The sequence below is a fragment of the Lissotriton helveticus genome, chromosome 5_1 (assembly GCF_964261635.1).
Source record: "Lissotriton helveticus chromosome 5_1, aLisHel1.1, whole genome shotgun sequence".
Lineage (NCBI taxonomy): Eukaryota > Metazoa > Chordata > Amphibia > Caudata > Salamandridae > Lissotriton > Lissotriton helveticus.
In genome coordinates this window covers 1,071,376,529-1,071,396,488 of record NC_136065.1, presented here as the reverse complement: position 1 = coordinate 1,071,396,488, position 19,960 = coordinate 1,071,376,529, and the positions used below count along the sequence as shown (strand labels likewise).

The 19,960-nt window shown below is 40.1% G+C and overlaps 1 long non-coding RNA gene across 1 annotated transcript in view; it reads left to right on the top strand.

Moving 5' to 3' along the window:
* The first annotated feature begins 203 nt into the window (after nucleotides 1-203).
* The window catches only part of LOC144753493 (uncharacterized), a 187,921-nt gene continuing 168,164 nt past the window's right edge, over nucleotides 204-19,960 (top strand). The window contains exon 1 of the long non-coding RNA XR_013594386.1: nucleotides 204-303. This is a non-coding gene — a long non-coding RNA (uncharacterized LOC144753493). The remainder of the gene's footprint in view (nucleotides 304-19,960) is intronic.

Here is a 19,960-nt window from a genome sequence, read left to right as displayed (position 1 = left end):
TCTTGCCCCCGTTCTGCCCTTTAAATAACTAGATCTGGCACCAGACAGGTCACTTCTCAGTTGAGGAATTAGAAGCTGAGGCCAAACAAGTTGGGCCACTGAGGCTCGTAAATCAGTTGTAAGTCGCAGCTGCCTAGCCTGTACTTAGCCCATCTACTTACCCAGCTAAGCCTCTGTTAGTCTCCACTACTTCACAGACAACCTGACTGACTGCATGTGATCCACGTTCGTCGCCTTCCCACACGTACCAAAGAATCCTCAACAAGTGACATTCCAGAGTCCGAATCTTCCTACAAGCTTATGGTATGAGGCGGAGTAGCGGGTCAGTTTCATTTTACTCAGCTGACTGGTTCTGGGGATCTAAAAGATTTTTCTGTGGCCTGTTACACATGTGACCTATGAACAGAGTTCCCACCACACTCTGTTTTTTATTGGGTATCGCATTCCACCAAAAAGGCACTTTGGAGCACTTTGGGCTATTGCTTTCCTACTTCATTTTTATCCCTCCTTTTTTTTAATTGGGAGATTAAATACCTGTTGGAAAAAACACACATCCACTGCGCTCACAATATATATAGACAAATCCCACAGCCAAGTATTCTGAGTGCTCTAAACAGGTGTTGATATATAAAAAGGGCAATTAGGAGGGGGTTTCATGCAGCTGAAAGCGATAAGCTACAGTAGCGCGTTAGAAAAAGAAAATTGGGATCAGGAAGGGAGGGAGTAGCGGGATGTGGGATTGTTTTAATACAGACATTAATTTAGAACCCTGCTTTGTGACACTTTGTTCTGTTGACTGGTTGGACTTATATAGCAGGAGAGGGTGACTGTTGGCATGGCCAGCCGCTATAAACTGCCAGAGTTAAGATTGCTAAACAGGTGTTGTCAGTCAGTCAATCAGTCAGTAGACAAATGTGTTGCCCGGGCGCCATTACGGCTTCTTCTTTCTTCTGCTAGATGAAGAGTAACTGCATGGTGGTCTGTTGGATCAACCTGCGGGCACAGCAGAGTCGTCCGCTGTGGAACAAAGGTGAGTCTGGTCATTCAAGCCCAGAACATAACGTGCTGTCCTACCCTCAGGCATGTCACTAGTGGTAATTTAACTATGTCCTTGCAATATCTCCAACTACATCTGTATCTCACAAAATGTCGAATCCGCTGTATGGTGTATGTTACTTGCCAGGCCTCACCTGACTGTAAAATCAAAGATTGGGCATGACTATTGTGTACAAAGGCCCCCCAAACCCTCCTTACCATCACCAAATCTCCTTCCCAGGCCCACCTCGTAAAAATGTTGGTACTGCCTAAGAATTACAGCGAGCTTTGTGGTTCTTCTCTGTTCAGGGTAGATCAGTTTCACAAAACTGTGAACCAAGCAAACAGGGACTATAGAGGTCATGACCCGGGTTCAAGTAACAAAGCAGCATGCACCTTACCTCGGAAACCATTATGAAAGTCCCCAGCACGTTTCCTCTGGTCGGTTTCACCGGAATCAAAGAACCCTTCCGCTGATCAAATTTACCCAAAGTAACACGCATATGCTTTTTCTTTCTCTCCTCGCGGCAACAGCTGGGAACAGAGCTAAATATGATTAATTAGCACAATAAAAATCATGGACACAATTAAGATTTATGTGAGCAGGAGGGTGAGAGCTATTCGAGGGGAGTGAAAAAAAGAGGGCCCGAGATTAGGACTTAATGCTTCTCCGTGCTAAGAGGTATAAACAAACGGCTCTTTGCCAACTGCGCCCGAGCTGGCGGAAGGGGCCGCTTTACCCCGCTGGAGATCAGATGTTGAGCACAGAGCCATCTGAACATTCACGGACGTGATTTACTGCCGCGCGCTCGCCTGCCAGGCTGCAGGCATGCAGGCGCTGTCATTTGTTTCAATACTGGCCACAAACAGGGCAGGGAAACATTGGAGAGAGATGGATGGGTGGCGGGCAGCTTTTTTATTATTATGTTGCGATGTGCAGACTTAACCGCTTAAAGTTTGGACGAGATTTTATTGCCTGCTCCATTGATGGCGATTTTTCAAACTGCAAAAATATCGATCGTCTCTGCAAAGTTGTGCGATAATGCCAAGTTGACAAGTTCTTTGTTTTCCTCTTCGAATTGTGTTCTTGGGATATATGCATTACCTTGTACAAAGTTTTGTATAGTAAATATCGCAATTGGGTAAAATGTACCTTTTATTTCTTGCAATTCATTAGCGCCCTATTCAGAGAGCCGTCAGCTAGTCTTACAATGTCGGCAGCAGATGTACCCCACTGGCTACCCAGACTCGGCCTTTACATTCTCTGTGAGCAATGTTCATGTCTTCAAGTGTGCCGGGCCAAGTACCTTCACCGCGAGGGATCATCGTGCCCTATGTTTGAGTCAGACTCTATATATGCTTCTTGTAAATCTACCTCCTTACTAGTTTCAAGCTTTGGGCTTCTCATTGTTCTCAACCCTGCTCTCTCCTCCTTCACTTGCCAATTCATAAAAAAATGGCATCCCCTACATTGAAATCGTTATATTAGGCCTTGGGCACAGCTGAACCTCTCCATGGAGGTCCGCTACATCGTTAAAATGAATCCATACATTTTGAACAAAACTAGAGTTGTTGCTGCTTCAAAAATCATTGATCTATCCCAGGCGCCGGTTGCAGTGAAAATCCAGCGCTTTAGGATCTTTTATGTTTTGGGATTGTGCATTGGTTGCCCTCACCTTGTGTAGCAAATGGCTGCTGTATTCTGACCAGGGTAAAGTGGCACAAGATGTGTTGTTTTCTTGAAGCATGATTTGATGCCTGCTTGTAGCAAACCACCGTGTGAAAGGCACAGTAGCATCATTTTCTTATGGATTCCACATGTTATAAAATATAGGGGTGTTAATAATCTATGTACAGATTTTCCCTAATTTGAAAATAGGTAGGTGGCAAACAGTGTCTTGCTCACTTCATCACCGATACTTCTGGATGAAGGCCTCTGCAAAAGCTCTGTGAGGAGGCTTTTTTGTTATGTGCTAAGCTTGTTAGATGTTTTTATTATTTATTGTTTTGTAATAATCACAATTGCACTTCAAGAAATACAGGTCACATTTTATGGAAAGTTCATCATATCGTTCCATAAAGAATACTTGTAGCACAAAATGGGCGTAGAAAACACCCATTTTGGGCTCAAATGCTGATACAGTCAGTCATTCCCAGATTTTACCTCGAGGCATGCTAGTATGTCAGCAATGGCTGCCGGTGATGGTAATACCATCCCATAGGTAATATGTGCTGGCTCTTCAATAGTTATTTTCACTTCCTTGTTTCCATGCAGTGGATCTGTCAGGTTTGCAACCAGAATATTGAAACTTCAATACTGACCTGCCAAAATATGGTGGTCAAACACTGGTTACAAGAAAATAATGAAGGTAATTATGATTAGGTAAGAATAACTGTGCTATACTTTATTCCAAATATATGTATCTTGAGAGTGTATCTATTTTCAAGGCATGTTTATGTGGGGTTAGAAATGGTAAATCTATATTTTCCTTACATGTATGACATTCTTGTAGTTGATATAATGGCCTGGTCGATATTTTTGTACTCGATATTCTGACATACAACCCGTATAAAATCATATTATTACACCAAAACAAATTATTGTGATGAAAAACTAGAGAAAATAAACTAAATGCAGCTGAGAGCAATTTAGTTCTCTGAGCAATATCTTGAGCTAGGTTGTATTACGTGTTATATATTTTGGAGCTCAGATGAGCAGTATTTCCATGCCAGCCAGATATATATATAAAGAATTAGCAAAATAGGTATAAATTGTGCTAAAATATATACTTTTTGTTGTTGTTCTGTATTCATAAATTCCTAGCCCATACTAATTTGATCATTTTCATGAAGCATCTGTAAGAAGTGCTTGCATCCTTAACTAGGCATTAAATGACCAATGGATATGAAGGTGCAGATTTATCAACACTTTGCAATGGAGCAAAGTAAAGAAACAAGTAACACAAATTGTAACAAAGTTGTGATATAGTATTTTCTTTTCAGCGTTAACTTTTATTCACATTGGAAAGTAGCATTAAATTAAGGAAACTAGTGCTATGCGCTACGTTGCATTGAGGGAGCTTCCCAAGAGTAGTACATGGGCGTTCCCATGCTATCACACTTTTATGGTATTTCATGCAAAAGGCCTATCTACTAACAATTGTAGAGAAGGGTTTGAGTCAAAAACAAACATGCCCTTGAGGCAGGTGGCAAGTTTAAGAAATGCCTTAGTTACTTAAAACTTGTCCCATATTGCATGTGTTCTGCACTCTACAGCACACATAAAGGTGGGGACGTTTTTAAAGTCAGTCTAAGCATGGTATTTTGTCCTGGAAGGATTATCTCTGGATCACTAACACAATATCGAAAACAATATCGTGACACAAATATGTTGTGTCAAAAATATTGATGAAAAATATGTAGTTTCACTACATTCTAATGGTAAGTACAAAAATATCGAAAAACAACTACCCCTTAACACTTAACTACTTAACCATTAACACCTATAGACAGGTGGAAATGAAGACGTTTTCAAAACATTTTGGTACTTTGTTTTAATTTATATGTACAATCCTGAATTGGAATGGATTTTTATTTTTTGCTTTCTTTTAACAGCCCTGATGATGTCCCATGGGGGACGAAACGCGTAGGCTGGCTGTATTGAAATATTGATTGATCTGTGTTTGGAAGAGTTTGGAACAAGGGACAAGTGGACAAGGAAGCTTGCATTGGAAATTTGGATTATTTATGGACTTCAATAATTAATTGTGGATGAATTCATAATAACTGTACGCTCCTTCTGTGTGGATTTAATACATATCTATACTACTATTATAAAGAGAGAACTTGCACCTTTTGGCAAGGTAATCTCGGGAACCACAGCGCCAATCTACACACCCGATACATCTTTGAAAATGTCAGGGTGTGTAGATGGACATAGGCTATATACATTAAAAAAAAAAGCAAAATAAAAAAATTAATTTACAAAACAAAGTAGTCCCCTGAAAGTAGCGCCGGCCGGGACCTAGCGCTGGCCGCGACGCGACGTGCGTCATGATGAAGGAGGAGCGGCGGCGTCATGGAGGAGCGGCGGCGTCATGGAGGGGCGGTGGCGGTCATAGTGGTGCAGTGGTGCAGTGAGTAGCGGCGGCGACGACGACATGAAGAGGCGGCGGTGCAGTGGTGGCGACATGAAGAGGAGGAGCGGCGGGTCAGGTAAGCAAAGTAAATAGTCGGGGCGGGAGGGAGTCGGGCAGTACTCGGGAGGCTGGAGGCGGGGGGCGGGAGGCGGGAGGCGGGAGGGGAGGGAGACTGTCGGCGGGTGCACCGCTCGACAACATGCTGCCCCAGCCACCTTCTGCCCCAGGCAATGCTGGGGCGGGCTGCTAGTATATATATATATATATATATCACTCCAACATTGCTCCAAACGAACAGGTATGAGCCGCACGAATTGTGTTGAAATAAACGCTTTATTTTCAGCTGGCGTTTTCCTTATATATTTCGGTCACATTGACCTTCATCAGAGGACAGCCATAAACATCTCAGGACTACAAGGCGCACTAACATTCCGCTTGTAGCGCGTTCTTCATTTTATGCTTTCTGGTGATCAACTGATAATCAGGAGGCATGCTGCTCTGTGTAGTGCGCTACAGTCACTCTGGTCTTTTCCTTTGGTGGGCGATGTGTTGAGCATTTATTTCAGCATAATCCCCAGACAGTCAGCCTTTCAAGGACACAGCAGTGCTCTGCCATCCGGCTTTTTGCGCTTGTATGCCTGCCTCCAAACTTCACTTTCATTAAATATGCCAACACGTTTCAAGGTACAGGACCTCTTCTTCCAGGGCTGCAACAAATCACTCGAGAAACGTAATCTCTGATTTCCGGCTCTTTTTATTTCAGGCCCCCAGTGGACGTTTTGTTGGTTGTAATGCCACTTGCATGATTCCTGGGACATGAAGTCCGTGTTACATTTAAAGTGCTTTTCTTTCAGTAAGTTCGAGTTAATTTGCTTAATTATGCTGCATTCATTACCTTTAGTAGGTCGTGTTTGCATGAGGGCACCCGTCATTAAAAGCGAACACTGTGCCAAGGAAGTCCTGTAAAAGTTCACAACCCCACGTTTCGTCTGGCCATCAGCTTTGGTCACATGTGACCAAGGCTGCTGGGCCCCGAAATATATATATATATATTGGAACTTTTTACTGCTCCAAAACACTTCTCCTGGAAAAACGAGTGTGCACCCAATATCTAGTGCGAATTTCAGTTTATTGCCACCACTTCAGTCCGCCATGACACGTTTCGGCCGATTCATGGCCTTGACCACATGACACAGCCTAGGCAGTATTACCACTTTTTAAAGTGCTAGTGCATATAACCTCACAATGGACATAGAAAACATATTGCATTATGATGTTCCATTTGCTGCCTAATATTAAACTTGTAATAAAGATTATTATCTTTTCTGGCACAAATACATATTCAATCAATCAGAGTACTTGTAGAGAGCGCTACTTACCCGTGAGGGTCCCAAGGCGCTGAGAGGAGGGGGGGTGCTGCTACTGCTCGAAGAGCCAGGTCTTGAGGAGTCTTCTGAAGGCGAGTAGGATTTGGGTCTGTCGTATATGGGTAGGGAGGGTGTTCCAGGCCTTGGCGGCGAGGTAGGAGAAGGATCTGCCGCCGGAGGTCGTTCGTTGGATGCGGGGGACAGCGGCGAGTGCGAGGCTGGCAGAGCGGAGCTTCCGGGTGAGGGTGTAGAAGCTGAGTCTGCTGTTTAGGTTGGCTGGTCCGGCATTGTCGAGTGCTTTGTGTGTATGGGTGAGGAGCTTGAAGGTGATCCTCTTGTCGATGGGGAGCCAGTGTAGGTCTCTCAGGAGGGGGTGATGTGGATGCGGCGGGGGACGTTGACGATCAGTCAGGCGGAGGCGTTTTGGATGCGTTGTAGTCGTCGTAGGTGTTTGGCTGGGATTCCTGCGTAGAGTGCGTTGCCGTAGTCCAGTCTGCTGCTGACGAGGGCCTGTGTAACCGTTTTTCTTGTTTCGGTCGGGATCCACTTGTAGATCCTGCAGAGCATGCGGAGGGTGTTGTAGCAAGAGGAGGAGACGGCGTTGACCTGCTTAGACATGGAGAGGGAGGAGTCGAGGATGACTCCTAGGTTGCGTGCATGGTCGGTGGGTGTTGGTGCTGTTCCCAGTGTGGTCGGCCACCAGGAGTAGTCCCAGGCTGAGGGAGTGGGTCCGAGGATGAGGACCTCCGTCTTGTCCGAGTTCAGCTTCAGACGGCTGCTTCTCATCCAGTCGGCGACAGCCTTTATTCCCTCGTGAAGGTTGGTTTTGGCGGTGTGTGGGTCGATGGTGAGGGAGAGGATGAGCTGGGTGTCGTCGGCGTAGGAGATGATGTTGAGGTTGTGATGGCGGGCCACTTGTGCGAGGGGGGCCATGTAGATGTTGAACAGAGTCGGGCTGAGGGATGAGCCCTGGGCGACGCCGCAGATGATGTCAGTGGCTTCGGATTGGAAGGGTGGGAGGTGGACGCTCTGGGTTCTGCCGGAGAGGAAGGACGTGGTCCAGTCAAGGGCCTTCTCTTGGAATCTGGCTTCTAGGAGGCGTGTCTTTAGAGTGCGATGGCAGACCGTGTCGAAGGCGGCCGACAGGTCCAGGAGGATGAGTGCTGATGTTTCGCCGTTGTCTAGTTGGCGCCTGATGTTGTCTGTGGTGGCGATGAGGGCTGTCTCGGTGCTATGGTTTCGTCTGAATCTGGATTGGGATGGGGTCCATGATGTTGTTGTCTTCCAGGTGACAGGCCAGTTGCTTGTTGACGATTTTGTTGATTACCTTTGCCAGGAACGGGAGCAGGGAGATGAGCCGGAAGTCTTTGAGGTCCTTGGGGTCCGCCTTGGGCTTCTTGAGGAGGGCGTTGATTTCGGCGTGCTTCCAGCTTTCCGGGAATGTCGCTTTTTCGAAGGAGATGTTGATGACCTTCCGTAGTTGGGGTGCGATGGCTGCGTCTGCTTTGTTGAATACGTGGTGTGGGCACGGGTCTGACGGGGACCCTGAGTGGATGGAGTTCATGACCTTGTGTGTCTCGTCGTCGTTTACGTTGGACCAGGAGGTCAGGCGGATGGTGCTGGTGGTGTTCACAGGGGAGGTGGAGTTTGGCGTAGTCGGGGCGGTCGTGGTGTTGAAGCTGTCGTGGATGTCAGTGATCTTGCGATGGAAGAAGATGGCCAGTGAGTCACACAGTTGTTGCGAGGGCGGGATGTCGTTGGTGTTGGCGCTGGGGTTGGAGAGTTCCTTTACGATGCTGAAGAGAGCTTTGCTCTATTGACAACATAAATTAAAGAAGGAGCACCATGTTTTATAATAATGATAATATCTATCATGGTAATACTGGCATTAATGCCTACATAGCCTAAGACACCCCAGTCCAAGTGTGTAGTGTAAATTTCGGTTTGCCTACCCCTAATGATCGAAATTGTGTATAACCAAATTGTGTCTGAGTTCCGTCACTAGTCTTATAGCATGAAATGATATATTATTTCTGCTCAAATGCTTTTGAAGATAATTAATGCACAATATGTACATGAGTGTAAAGTGTGCACAATCCACTCAAGGTTGTATTGAATATCTCCCCGTCAACTTTTGAAAATGGGAAAAACCTAGTGCAACATATGCTTGAAGATAATAAAGTGACGAAGTGCTAAAAATAGAAAATTAAAACAATGTGGTGCCTAGTATGATTAATAAGTGCTGAGTGCTTAATGTCCTTGTGTCATGGATGCCTTATATCTAGAACAATGTGTTACTAAATGCTAACCGCTGACCAAGAATTGTGTGCAATACTATATGGTACTGGATTTAAATCTACATTACCCTTGCCATCGATGAAATGTTCCTATAGATAGATAAATGCTAATGGTCACCTCATGGGTCAGGTATTAAAGTGTATATAGAAGATAGTGCAAAGGTACAAAGGATCTATCATAAATATATAATGAATATCACATTTCACAGTTGATCCTCACATTGATTCATAAATAAATAGTGGCCTGTTATAAATACATTTACATATAAATATGATCCATAGAAACCAACTGTACAAAGTAATAAATACATATACATACATGATTAAAATTCTAAAACCTTTGAAATCATTCAAAATACTGTAAATGTACGAAGATAATTAATTTCACAGGTGAATTATTGAGATGGATAATGCCAGAGATACTCTAAAATCAATTCTAATATCTTGTGATGTCTTAACCTCTGTCAAATGTCATGACATAGGCATTATCAAAACCAAATCTCATAAATTGATTCCGATACCATGCGGAGATTTTGTCAACAAGTGATTCAGAGATATGTGTACAGGTCTTCGCTAGTATTGAGGCCTCCTGGCTGTTTAGAATCGAACTGCAGAATGTAACTAGTTTCCAGGAGTCTCAGTTTAGCTTCATGGTCCCCACCTCTTTTCTGGGGCTGTATGGACTCTATGACATAATATTTGAGGTGCCTAAGATTGCTATTGTGGCATGTCTTAAAATGTCTTGCCACCGGGTAGCTGGCATCATTGTTAGAGATGGCCCGTATGTGCCGGAGTATTCTTTTATGTATAGCCAGATTCGTACTACCTATGTACTTGAGGTTGCAACTGCATTCTAATATATAAAAAGCATATATATATATATATATATATATATATATATAAATATATACATATATATATATATACTATATATATACTTGAAGATGAAGGATCACAAGAAAACAACAGCCAGCCAGGGCAAAAATCTGGATACCAAAGGATACAATGAGTCACAAAGAAATTAAAATATCCAAGAAAGAAGTGACTCAAACAGATAGATTCACCAAAGAACAAAAATATATTTCCACTACAACGTTTCAGCTTTCGCCTTCCTCAGGTAGTTTCAAGATGGTAAGCTCAGTGGCTGCACAGATGACACAGCTGAATTTTCAAAAAGCATCATGAGTGAAGATTCCATTTGGAATGTGGAATCAATGCAGTCCTGAGAGTTCTTGAGATATGCAGTAATCAGGTTGTATTGTCAGTAATGTTCAGTCCATCTGGATGCAATGATTTTAAACGGTACATCCAGAAGTTTTCCCTGGAGTCCAGTAGTTCTTCCTTTGAGACATGTTCCACAGAAAAAATCTTCAAATCTGATAGTGAATGATCCACAAGGTTAAAATGATTGGCTACAGGCTGGTCAATTTTCTTATTAATTATTGCTGATTTGTGGTTCCTGAATCGTGTGCGGAGGTCATTCACTGTTTGGCCTACATATTGGCGGAAGCTGAAACGTTGTAGTGGAAATATATTTTTGTTCTTTGGTGTATCTATCTGTTTGAGTCACTTCTTTCTTGGATATATACTATATATATATATTATATATATATATATATACACATATATGTGTATATATATATATATATATATATATATATATATATATATATATATATATATATATACATATATGTGTGTGTGTGTGTATCTATATATACAATTTCCAAGTTGATGATCAAGCTAATACGCACTCAAAGGCAGGTTTGAAGAAAGTAATTCTTTATTCCCAAATTACGCTACGCGTTTCAACACAATCCTGTGTCTTGTTCACACGTGTGAACAAGACACAGGATTGTGTAGAAACGCGTAGCGTAATTTGGGAATAAAGAATTATTTTCTTCAAACCTGCCTCTGAGTGCGTATTAGCTTGATCAGCAACTTGGATATTGTGGATATTTGATAACGGCATTGGGGTCGCCGTGTGAAGACGCCACCTGACTATGGGAGGAATGATCTCGAAAGGACCCTAAATACTTGGATATATATATATATATATATATATATATATATATATATACATATACATATATATATATATACATATATATATATATATATATATATATATATATATATATATATATATATATATATATATATATATATATATATATATATATATATATATATATATATATATATATATATATATATATATCCAATGTAAAATTTGCTAGGCGCACTCTCAGGATACAGCTAAAAGTTGTGAAGTGTAGCAGGAATATGTTTAATCACACAACGTGTTTCGGCTGCCCAGCAGGCCTGGTCACATATAACAGTAGGAAAAGTATTTCACTTCAAACAAATTACATATTTGAATAACCCCATTAATTTAGAACAAATATAAAAGTCTTAATATGAACCTTATTAGTTAACCACTAGAAATGATATATATATATATATATATACAAATAAAACACAATTAAACAATTTACATTATTGGTAAACAATTTATAATTTAATTATCAATTAAAAAATATTTTTATTTATTACTTCTCACAGTACACTCCCACAAAACCTAGCAGCCCACACTTAAAATATAGCTAAAATAAATAAGTAGAACACAATTTACAAAATTGATAAGCAATTACCTAATTAATTACTAATTAATAATGATTTGTTTATTAATTATTACTTAGTTTACATCCCATGCTATACCCGTACAAACCTAGCACCCCACAACTAAAATAAAACTAAAAAAATCAATATTACGTATGTATGAAACAATTATAAATTAAATAATTATTCATAAATAATTAATAATTAATTATGACTTAATTAACTTCCCATCCTATATCCCTACAAATCCAGCATCCCACACCTAAAATATAACTAATATAGAAACGTATTACACAATTTACATAATAATTATTTGAATAATAATAATAAATGAATAATTAATTATTAATTAATTAGTACTTAATTACCTTCCCACCCCATACCCCTAAAAACCGATCAGCCTGCACCTAATATATAACAAAACAAAATAATTATTACACAATTTACATATTTTATAACCCTACACCCCTACAAACCCAGCAACCCGCCTCTAATATATGACTAAAATACAATGAATACTCAATTTACATAATTAACAACTAAATAATTAATAATACATTCATATTTAATTGTTAATTAATTATTTCTTAATATAACCTCCTACCCAATACCCCTAAATAACTAGCAACCCACTACGACATTATAAATAACTATTAGTAATTGCATTAAAAATTATAAATAAAATACAAATACAAACTATATTTAAAAATATTAACAATTATACAAACAATAATACATAAAAGTAATTTATGAACTAAAAAACATTAAGGTAATTAAAAAATGTTCCTTTTTGTAACTATATTATTGAAAACAATATTAGCAACAACGATAATTTTGACAATAATATTATTTTCCTGAAAAAATGTTATATTCTTGACAACAATTTTCTGCATTACAATATTTCTGTATCACAATATTTTCTTTCTGATATTTCTGAATCCCGATATTTACAACTGGGTATTGTGTCCAAATATCGTACCCTCCAGTAGTGTGTAAAGGTGTGTGCACGGTGTACGGCAGGCTGTTTGACCTGTATCACAGGGGATGATAGCAGCAGCACTCCACTATGCTGTGTTTTCCCCTTTGCACAATACAACACGGCATCTTTGGTTGCAGTACTGCATTGCACAACTTTTAAATAAATCTGCCCATGAATTTCTTGCCTGGGAAGGGCTTGTGATCAAAAAAGCTAAGAGATTTTGTACCACTGTAGCACTGTGTAAATCACTAGCGCTAAGAATGTACCATTAACAATCTTTTAGAATGTTTTAAGTTGATTTTAATCATACATTGGCGACTTTCTCAATATTGGAATAGTTCCAGATTTGTGAAAAAATTGCAGACATAAGTGAGAGCCACTGTTCGATAATTTGCTGTAACACACAGTGATACACCATCTCATAATTTGAAAAGTGTTACGTTGCTTTTAATAATACATTGTTGATTTTTACTATATTGGAAATGTTCCAGATTTGTGAAAAACTGCAGACATAAGTGAGACCCAGGTTCGATAATTTGCTGTGAAACACAGAGATAGACCTCCTAATATGAAATGTCGGACCAAGTAAAGAAATAGTTTTACTGCTTTCAACAAATTAATAGCATTATCTCCAAGCCTTGGCAGTGGTATGGGGGTTCTATTGAACTGCTTTTCTTCTGAATCTGATACAAGATATGAAACATTTTAGACTTTCCAAAGTTTGGCTAAATGTATGGCACTTGAGAAGCATTTGGCCTCATATACTTCATGGTGAGCTGACAGAGCACAACTTTCAAAGTTTACAGATTACTTTTTGCTGAACATTCTTACTATTTTGATGGATACACAAAACCAAATGCTTAGTTAATTTAAGCAGGGTACATAAATGACACCTGTCAATCTGTTGGCAATCAGATAGTCTGGTAACATCTGTGCACCTTATAGTAGACAGCCTTCTCACATGTTTAAAGTGCATCTGTGTCTTCAAAGAATTGTCTTGAGTTTTAGGAACCAAAACTAAAAATAGGGCTTCCATATTGCTTCTCAGCCATAAATCTGTCATTTGTGCTCTTAAAATATAATATTTCAACATAGCTCAGATTTCTTCACCCTCTAGGCTAGATTGGCTTTCCGCTAATTTAAGACCTTGCCCTAACGATTTCTAGGATTCAGATGAGCTAGGGCAAAGTGAATGGAGAAGTTTTACTCTGCATCTGTCAATTCAATCAATTAGAGGAGAAAGACAGCGCTCCATAAAAAATGACATGATAAAACTATATAAAAGTTTGCAGGAGTTGCTTTCATAGCAACAGCAGTGGGACTGAATTACTGAGCCCTCTGTTAGCTGCTGTTTCAGTGCCTCTATGGCGTGTAACAGGTCTGAGGTTTAAATCAATGAGTTTTGTTATTATTGCTTAGCAGTTGTATAGTTACTATGGCATAGCTGACCCTTATTGTGACCTAAAACCATTGCCCAATGATCATCTGTGGCCAGGGTTAGTTTGGTTTGTTGAGTAATTGGCCGGATGTACTAAGATTCGATTTGCAAAAAACGTTTGCAAATTGCGTGCCAACGTTTTGTGAATCAAATCAGATTCCACGAACCTGCCAATGTTTTAAATAGGTTCACAAAAATACAAACTACAGGGCTCCACAGAACTACTTTCTTAACTATTATTCATTAGGCATATCTCAATTTGTGAACCTCTGCGATTGACTGTAAGCGGGGGAATGGTGGCCTGTAAGGGACATCAAGCCATTATGCCTGTAATTGCATTCCAAAATGGCAACATTTATTTTTTAAGCAGCCCATTTTCCTTAAAAGAACCCGGCTGCTTTATGAAAAAAAATCTATTTTGGAAAAACTTTGGGGGAAGAGGACAGTTGTCCATTGGACCACTGCCTTCTCCGCAAAAACTGCCGTCTCCGCCAAGGCTACAACCATGATTCACAAACGGGAAGGGGTTTTCATACCCTTTGCAAATCAGTTAGTATGCCAAATTGGAAGTTCATAACTGATCAATAGTTTGTAACCGGAATTGTGACATGTGGGAGGAGTATGGAGTGAATAAAAGGTTCACCAGACCAGACCAGACCATACCACCCACACATACCATACCGACTCACAATCTGAAAGGAACGCCCCTTTCACACCCCTTCCAAGTTGCCAATCAAATTGGGTCTCTAACCCCATTTTGCGATCCTGACAAGCTTTTCTGAATCACAAAATGGAGTTAGTACATAGAAAAAAGATTTTTTGTCCCAAATCTTGTTATTTTTCAAATCGCAGGGTTTGCTTCTGCAAAAATCTCTTAGTACATCTGCTCCTGTAATTGTTTTCTAGCTCTTTACCTGGTCTTTTTGTTTCCGGGCACCATTGTGGGTAATTTGGGGAAATGTCCCCTGATTAAAGGATTTAGCAACTAAAGGTTGATTTGCCAAACACACGTTGATACTGCATTTTCAGAGAGCAGCTGGGGTCTAATCAAATCTTAATTAATAATATCAGCTACTAGGAATTCAAACATCAATCCTACCTCTAACCTGAATAGTTTGTTCAGGTACGTCTTATAAGTAGTTGCAGTGAGGCAGCTGTCCTTCCTTTGCCCATCTGATAGTTTTACAAATTAAGAACAAGACTAACACTAAATATGACTAAATATCCTAGGAAAAAGGCCTTTAAAAGCAAAATTAGTAACTCAATCCTGAATTGAGCATAACAACCACTAAAGTCACGTTTTATAAAACCAGCAACAACACTTATGGGTTTGTTAGTTAAACTTCCATCATCCTGTCACTGGGATGGCACCGTCTTGCTAAAATTGAAACCCAGCGTGCTGCTTTAGCGATATGGAAACTATCTACTTAAAAGCATGTATTTATGAAATAGCTCCAATGAAGTCGTAAATTATACGAAGAGTGCATTATAGCAGATCAGCTTTCCACAGGCAGGAAATTCTCTAATGAGATTTTGAGACTTGTGTAAAATGACTATTTGTAATGATAATTTGCCAGACACAGACTATTACAGCCCACGAGGGGCGTCCTACATACTCAAGACAGCACATTCATGATTAGGAGGTGCTCCTTAGAACTTTCTGCATCTTGGGATTCCTTTAAGAAGTCAGAACTGCCTTGATCCTCATTCCTTAGAGCCCAAACCACTAGCAGTGACACTGATAGGAGGCATGAATCCCAGAGCATCCGCTAGACACAACAGAATATCAAGGACAGAAACGCACATAGTGCTCTTGTTCACAAATATTTAAGAAGGAACATATATTAATCTGTCGGCAATCTCCCACACAGCATTTTGGATCTCATAGTTCTACTATATTTATGTATTTCTTTATTTAACATACTTTACAAACTCAAGTGTATTTAGGTAACTTTGAACCTCAAAGGCCCCACTTGACAGCAACATTACTGACCACGAGACACATCTATAGTTCACTGATGCAATGGTAGGGAAATTTCATTGAAAGTGCTCCTACCTGCACAACAGGAGCATGTTATTGCAGTCTGCTCAGTATTTTTGTATTGTCTCACAGACTAAAAGTAAACCTAACAATGCAAAATGGGCCTCTTGATTCCTTAGATGGTCCAGCAGAGATAAATAGATGGTCCCAAGATTCCATGGTTTCCTTGTTCTGATGAGACCCTAACACTAACTACAGCTAGAAACGTTGCCATTCCCTCCCTAAGTTGATTTCAAAACATGTTATGATTTGTCCGGAGATACCATATAAGAATGGACAGGATCATCATTTACGTTTGTTTGATATAAAATCCTATGCAACCTTCCTTGGCATCTGTTCAGTGTCTTGTTCTATGTTGTTGTATATACATTTGCTCACTGTCTGAGCAGTGCACCGTCTGCACTAATTGGATACATTTTGAAATGTATATTATTCTTATACTAAAAAAGTAAAAATCAACATCATATAAGATATTATGTCCTGTACCGTTTTTCAATAGCATTGATTATGATACAAGTTACACATTGAGTTATTACACTTTCAAAGCAAAAGTAGAAGGGTTGGTGAATGAGTTCCACAGGACATTTGCTTGGTTTATTACTTTAGGGAACTTAGGCATTATTCCCCAGCATGTTTGCCTTAATTTCAAAGGTAGATATGTTGACTCTTTTTGAGGAATGTAGGCCTTGGAGGCATTATTGGACATTCCCAACTTGCATCCACAAACTGGAAGGAGTTGGATTTAACACAGTAAGGGGCAGATGTATCATCACCATCATTTGCGATTCTCAAATAGCGATTTTTTAGAAATCGCTATTTTGAGAATTGCAATTTGGAATGTATGTAGAAAATCGCTATTTTTTAGCGATTTCTTAAAATTCCTTAATTGCGATTAGCAAATTGCTTATCGCAATTAAGGAATAATTTCCCATTCATTTCTATGGGCCAGGAGGCCCATAGGAAGGAATGGGAGGTTATTCTCAATTTGCGATTCGCAATTTGCTAATCGCAAATTGAGAATAATTTCAAGGGTGCAAGGTTGTCTTAAGGACACCCTGCTGCACCCCTGAAATTTACATGTGTGCGCATATGACGCACATACATGCCCTAAGGGCATGGCACATGGCACCTTTACAAATGCCAAAAAGTGCATTTGTAAAAGAATTCGCAAATTACCACTAACTACAAGTTGGTGGTAATTTGCGATTTCTTAGTGTGAAATCGCAAAACTTTAATGTTTCTTACATAGCATTTAAGGAATCGCTTTTTGCGATTCCTTAAAAGCTTGCGCAAAATTAAGGAATCGCAAATTTTGCGATTCCTTAATTTAGGGATGCGATTTTTTTCATACATCGCATTTGCCGATTTTTTTGTCGCAAATGCTGCTTTTTTAAGAATTGCAGCGTTTGCGACAAAAAAAATGGATGATACATCTGCCCCTAAGTGTGCTGAAGGTGCATGAAAGACATGTTTTATCTTTCATGAGACAAGTCGCTAGCGACAGAAGACGTTTGTATAGGTTCACTTGGCAAGTATATGGGATTAGTCAGGACTTTGATGAGGACAGAGGCTTGAATGTGTAGGAAAAGCTTATGCTAGGTGTGCTTTCATAGGGATATGGCATTGGTAGAAGGCAGATAGTAAAGGCAGTACAGATACACATGCCATCACTTTATGCTCACCTACATATTTAAACCCATTGGTGCCACACTCACCCTGATACTGTATCACTCCCTAACTAAACTAAGCAGATGACTCCAAACCATACAGAATGCAGCAGGCAGCCTCTTCCCTCAACAAACCGACACACACATACCATGCACCTCATACACCTCATGACTTGCCTCTACACATATGCGCCGTTTCTAAAATTAGTACATTCCGCACAAAGCTGAGTACTTGGCTCTTCAGTTAGGTTAATCCACAGATCAGCCATGACTGCTCTTGCGTCAGCGACAGGATGCCCTCTCGGGTGATAGTGCATGTTACAAAAAACATCAGTTTACTGTATGAGAAGTGCATTACAGTCACAGCACTGCACATAACTGTTGACGTGACATATGCTATATTCTCACTGACTGCCCTGTGTGAAATGTAGTCAAAGTGTTTATTTATTTGTAAAAGTTGTGGATATACCATCCTTTGACATGTCTGGACATATGTGTTTGCAGAGGTTTGTTTGTGGTGTATTTGTGTGCAATGTGGTTGATGTCTGGTTGAGAGATTGTCTTGAATGAGGATTCCGTCTTGTGACTGGTCCTGGGTGGTAAATTCCTTTCCGCTCATGGAATTTGCAGCATTTGGGTAATTTTGCGTTCCGCGGAGAACACAGAATTGCCGAAAATCCGCGATCTGTGGCTTCGCAGAATTTTTTGCTTGTTCGCGCTTTCAAAATGTCTGTTTGCAAAATATTTCTCCCCGAGCACGCAAACAGTGTTCGCGAACAGTCAAGTTCAAGTCAAGTTTAGTTTATTAGCATAGTTAATTAAAACCATTGCAATAAAAGCACTACAAAATACGTAAACACGAGTGAAATCATTTAAAAAAGAAACTTAAAATAAGTATTTCATACAATTTAAACACAGTTAGATCATGCTAGTTGAGAGAGTCAATAGGTCACTGGATAATGTGCTTTGCGTGAACTCAGAGATCTATACTCTTGCCTTATTTGCCAGATTATCTAAGCGAATTGACTTTGTTTGTTACTGTAGTGTTCGCATTGCTCACATCTGACAGTCTGTTTTGCGATGATGGGCTTTTCGAAGCATTTTTTATTTATTTTTTCCTTTTTTTTTAAATTTTTTTTTTTATCTTAGCAGCATTTTTTGTTCAACCATCCTCAGGAATTTTACCAGTCTACAATTCAGTTGAATATTTGTCGGGTTAAAGCAGGCCAGCACTGCTTGCCTTCTAGTGCCGATGCCTTTCTGTTTAAACGGTTCTTTCAGAAGTTGTATCCGTGCTTGGTGCATATCTTCACATAGGCAGATTAAATGGAGAATATCACCATTCTTGATATTACACAGCCTACAAGCATCTTCGCCTTTTATCCTTTGCCATGGTGGTAGATGCTGAGTGCATGGGAGGATCCCCATTCTGTACCTTAAAAAATTCATTTTTGTCACCCTAGGGTAGCCTTGATTTAAATATGGTTGTGGAGTTAGTGATTTGTAGGAGCTAAGTGTCATCCAGGCATGTGATCGTTTCGAAAAAATTGCCTTGTCTTCCAGTAGGGAGGATAGTTTTATGTTTTTCCAGACCAGCTTTTTGAAATTGAGGTGGCCGAGTTGCGCATCCCAAAGACCAGAGAGTTTGGTGGAATCTAGGGCTAATTTAAGATAGTTTCTTGCCTGGGAGAACTCCCTGTGTTGTATATCGTGCCACAATAGATGGTTAAGCGTGTTTGTATTGGCCTTGCTTATCTTATGCCAACAGATGATATATGCGCCATATCTTGCTAAGACTTGTTGTTGAAGGCCAAACTCCAACCTTATCTGTGCTGCTGACGTGTAAGAAGGAAGGCAGAACATAGTTCTGTATGCTTTCACCAGCGTTCTATCCAGCTCCTTAGCATCTCTACCCCGCATTGCCTCACTGCCATAGGTTATCGAGGGGAGAAGTTTAGCCTGAGCTACCTTCAGTAGTGGAGTCAGCATCGGTCCCATCAGTTTGTTTGCAAGATTTTTCATCATTAAGGCAGTTAGCAGACCTTTCCTTCTTATTTCCTCTTTTTGATGCCAGGTATTTATACTCACTGGCGTGGTCAATTCTGGTGCCACCTAGGAACCAATGTTTCTGTGTGCTCTTTTTGCAATTGATTGACATTGTCTTTGTTTTGCTCATGTTTATTTTTAGATTATTTTCTGTTGCATAATTCTGCAGTTCAGTTAGTAGATGTTGAAGACCAACATACGTATGACTTAACAGAATTACATCGTCTGCGTACATAAGATTTGTTAGAGTTCTCCCTCCCAGCCTCGGAGCATGGGAATTGCAAGCATACAGCACTTTTGAAAGGTCAGCCATAAATAAATTAAACAGG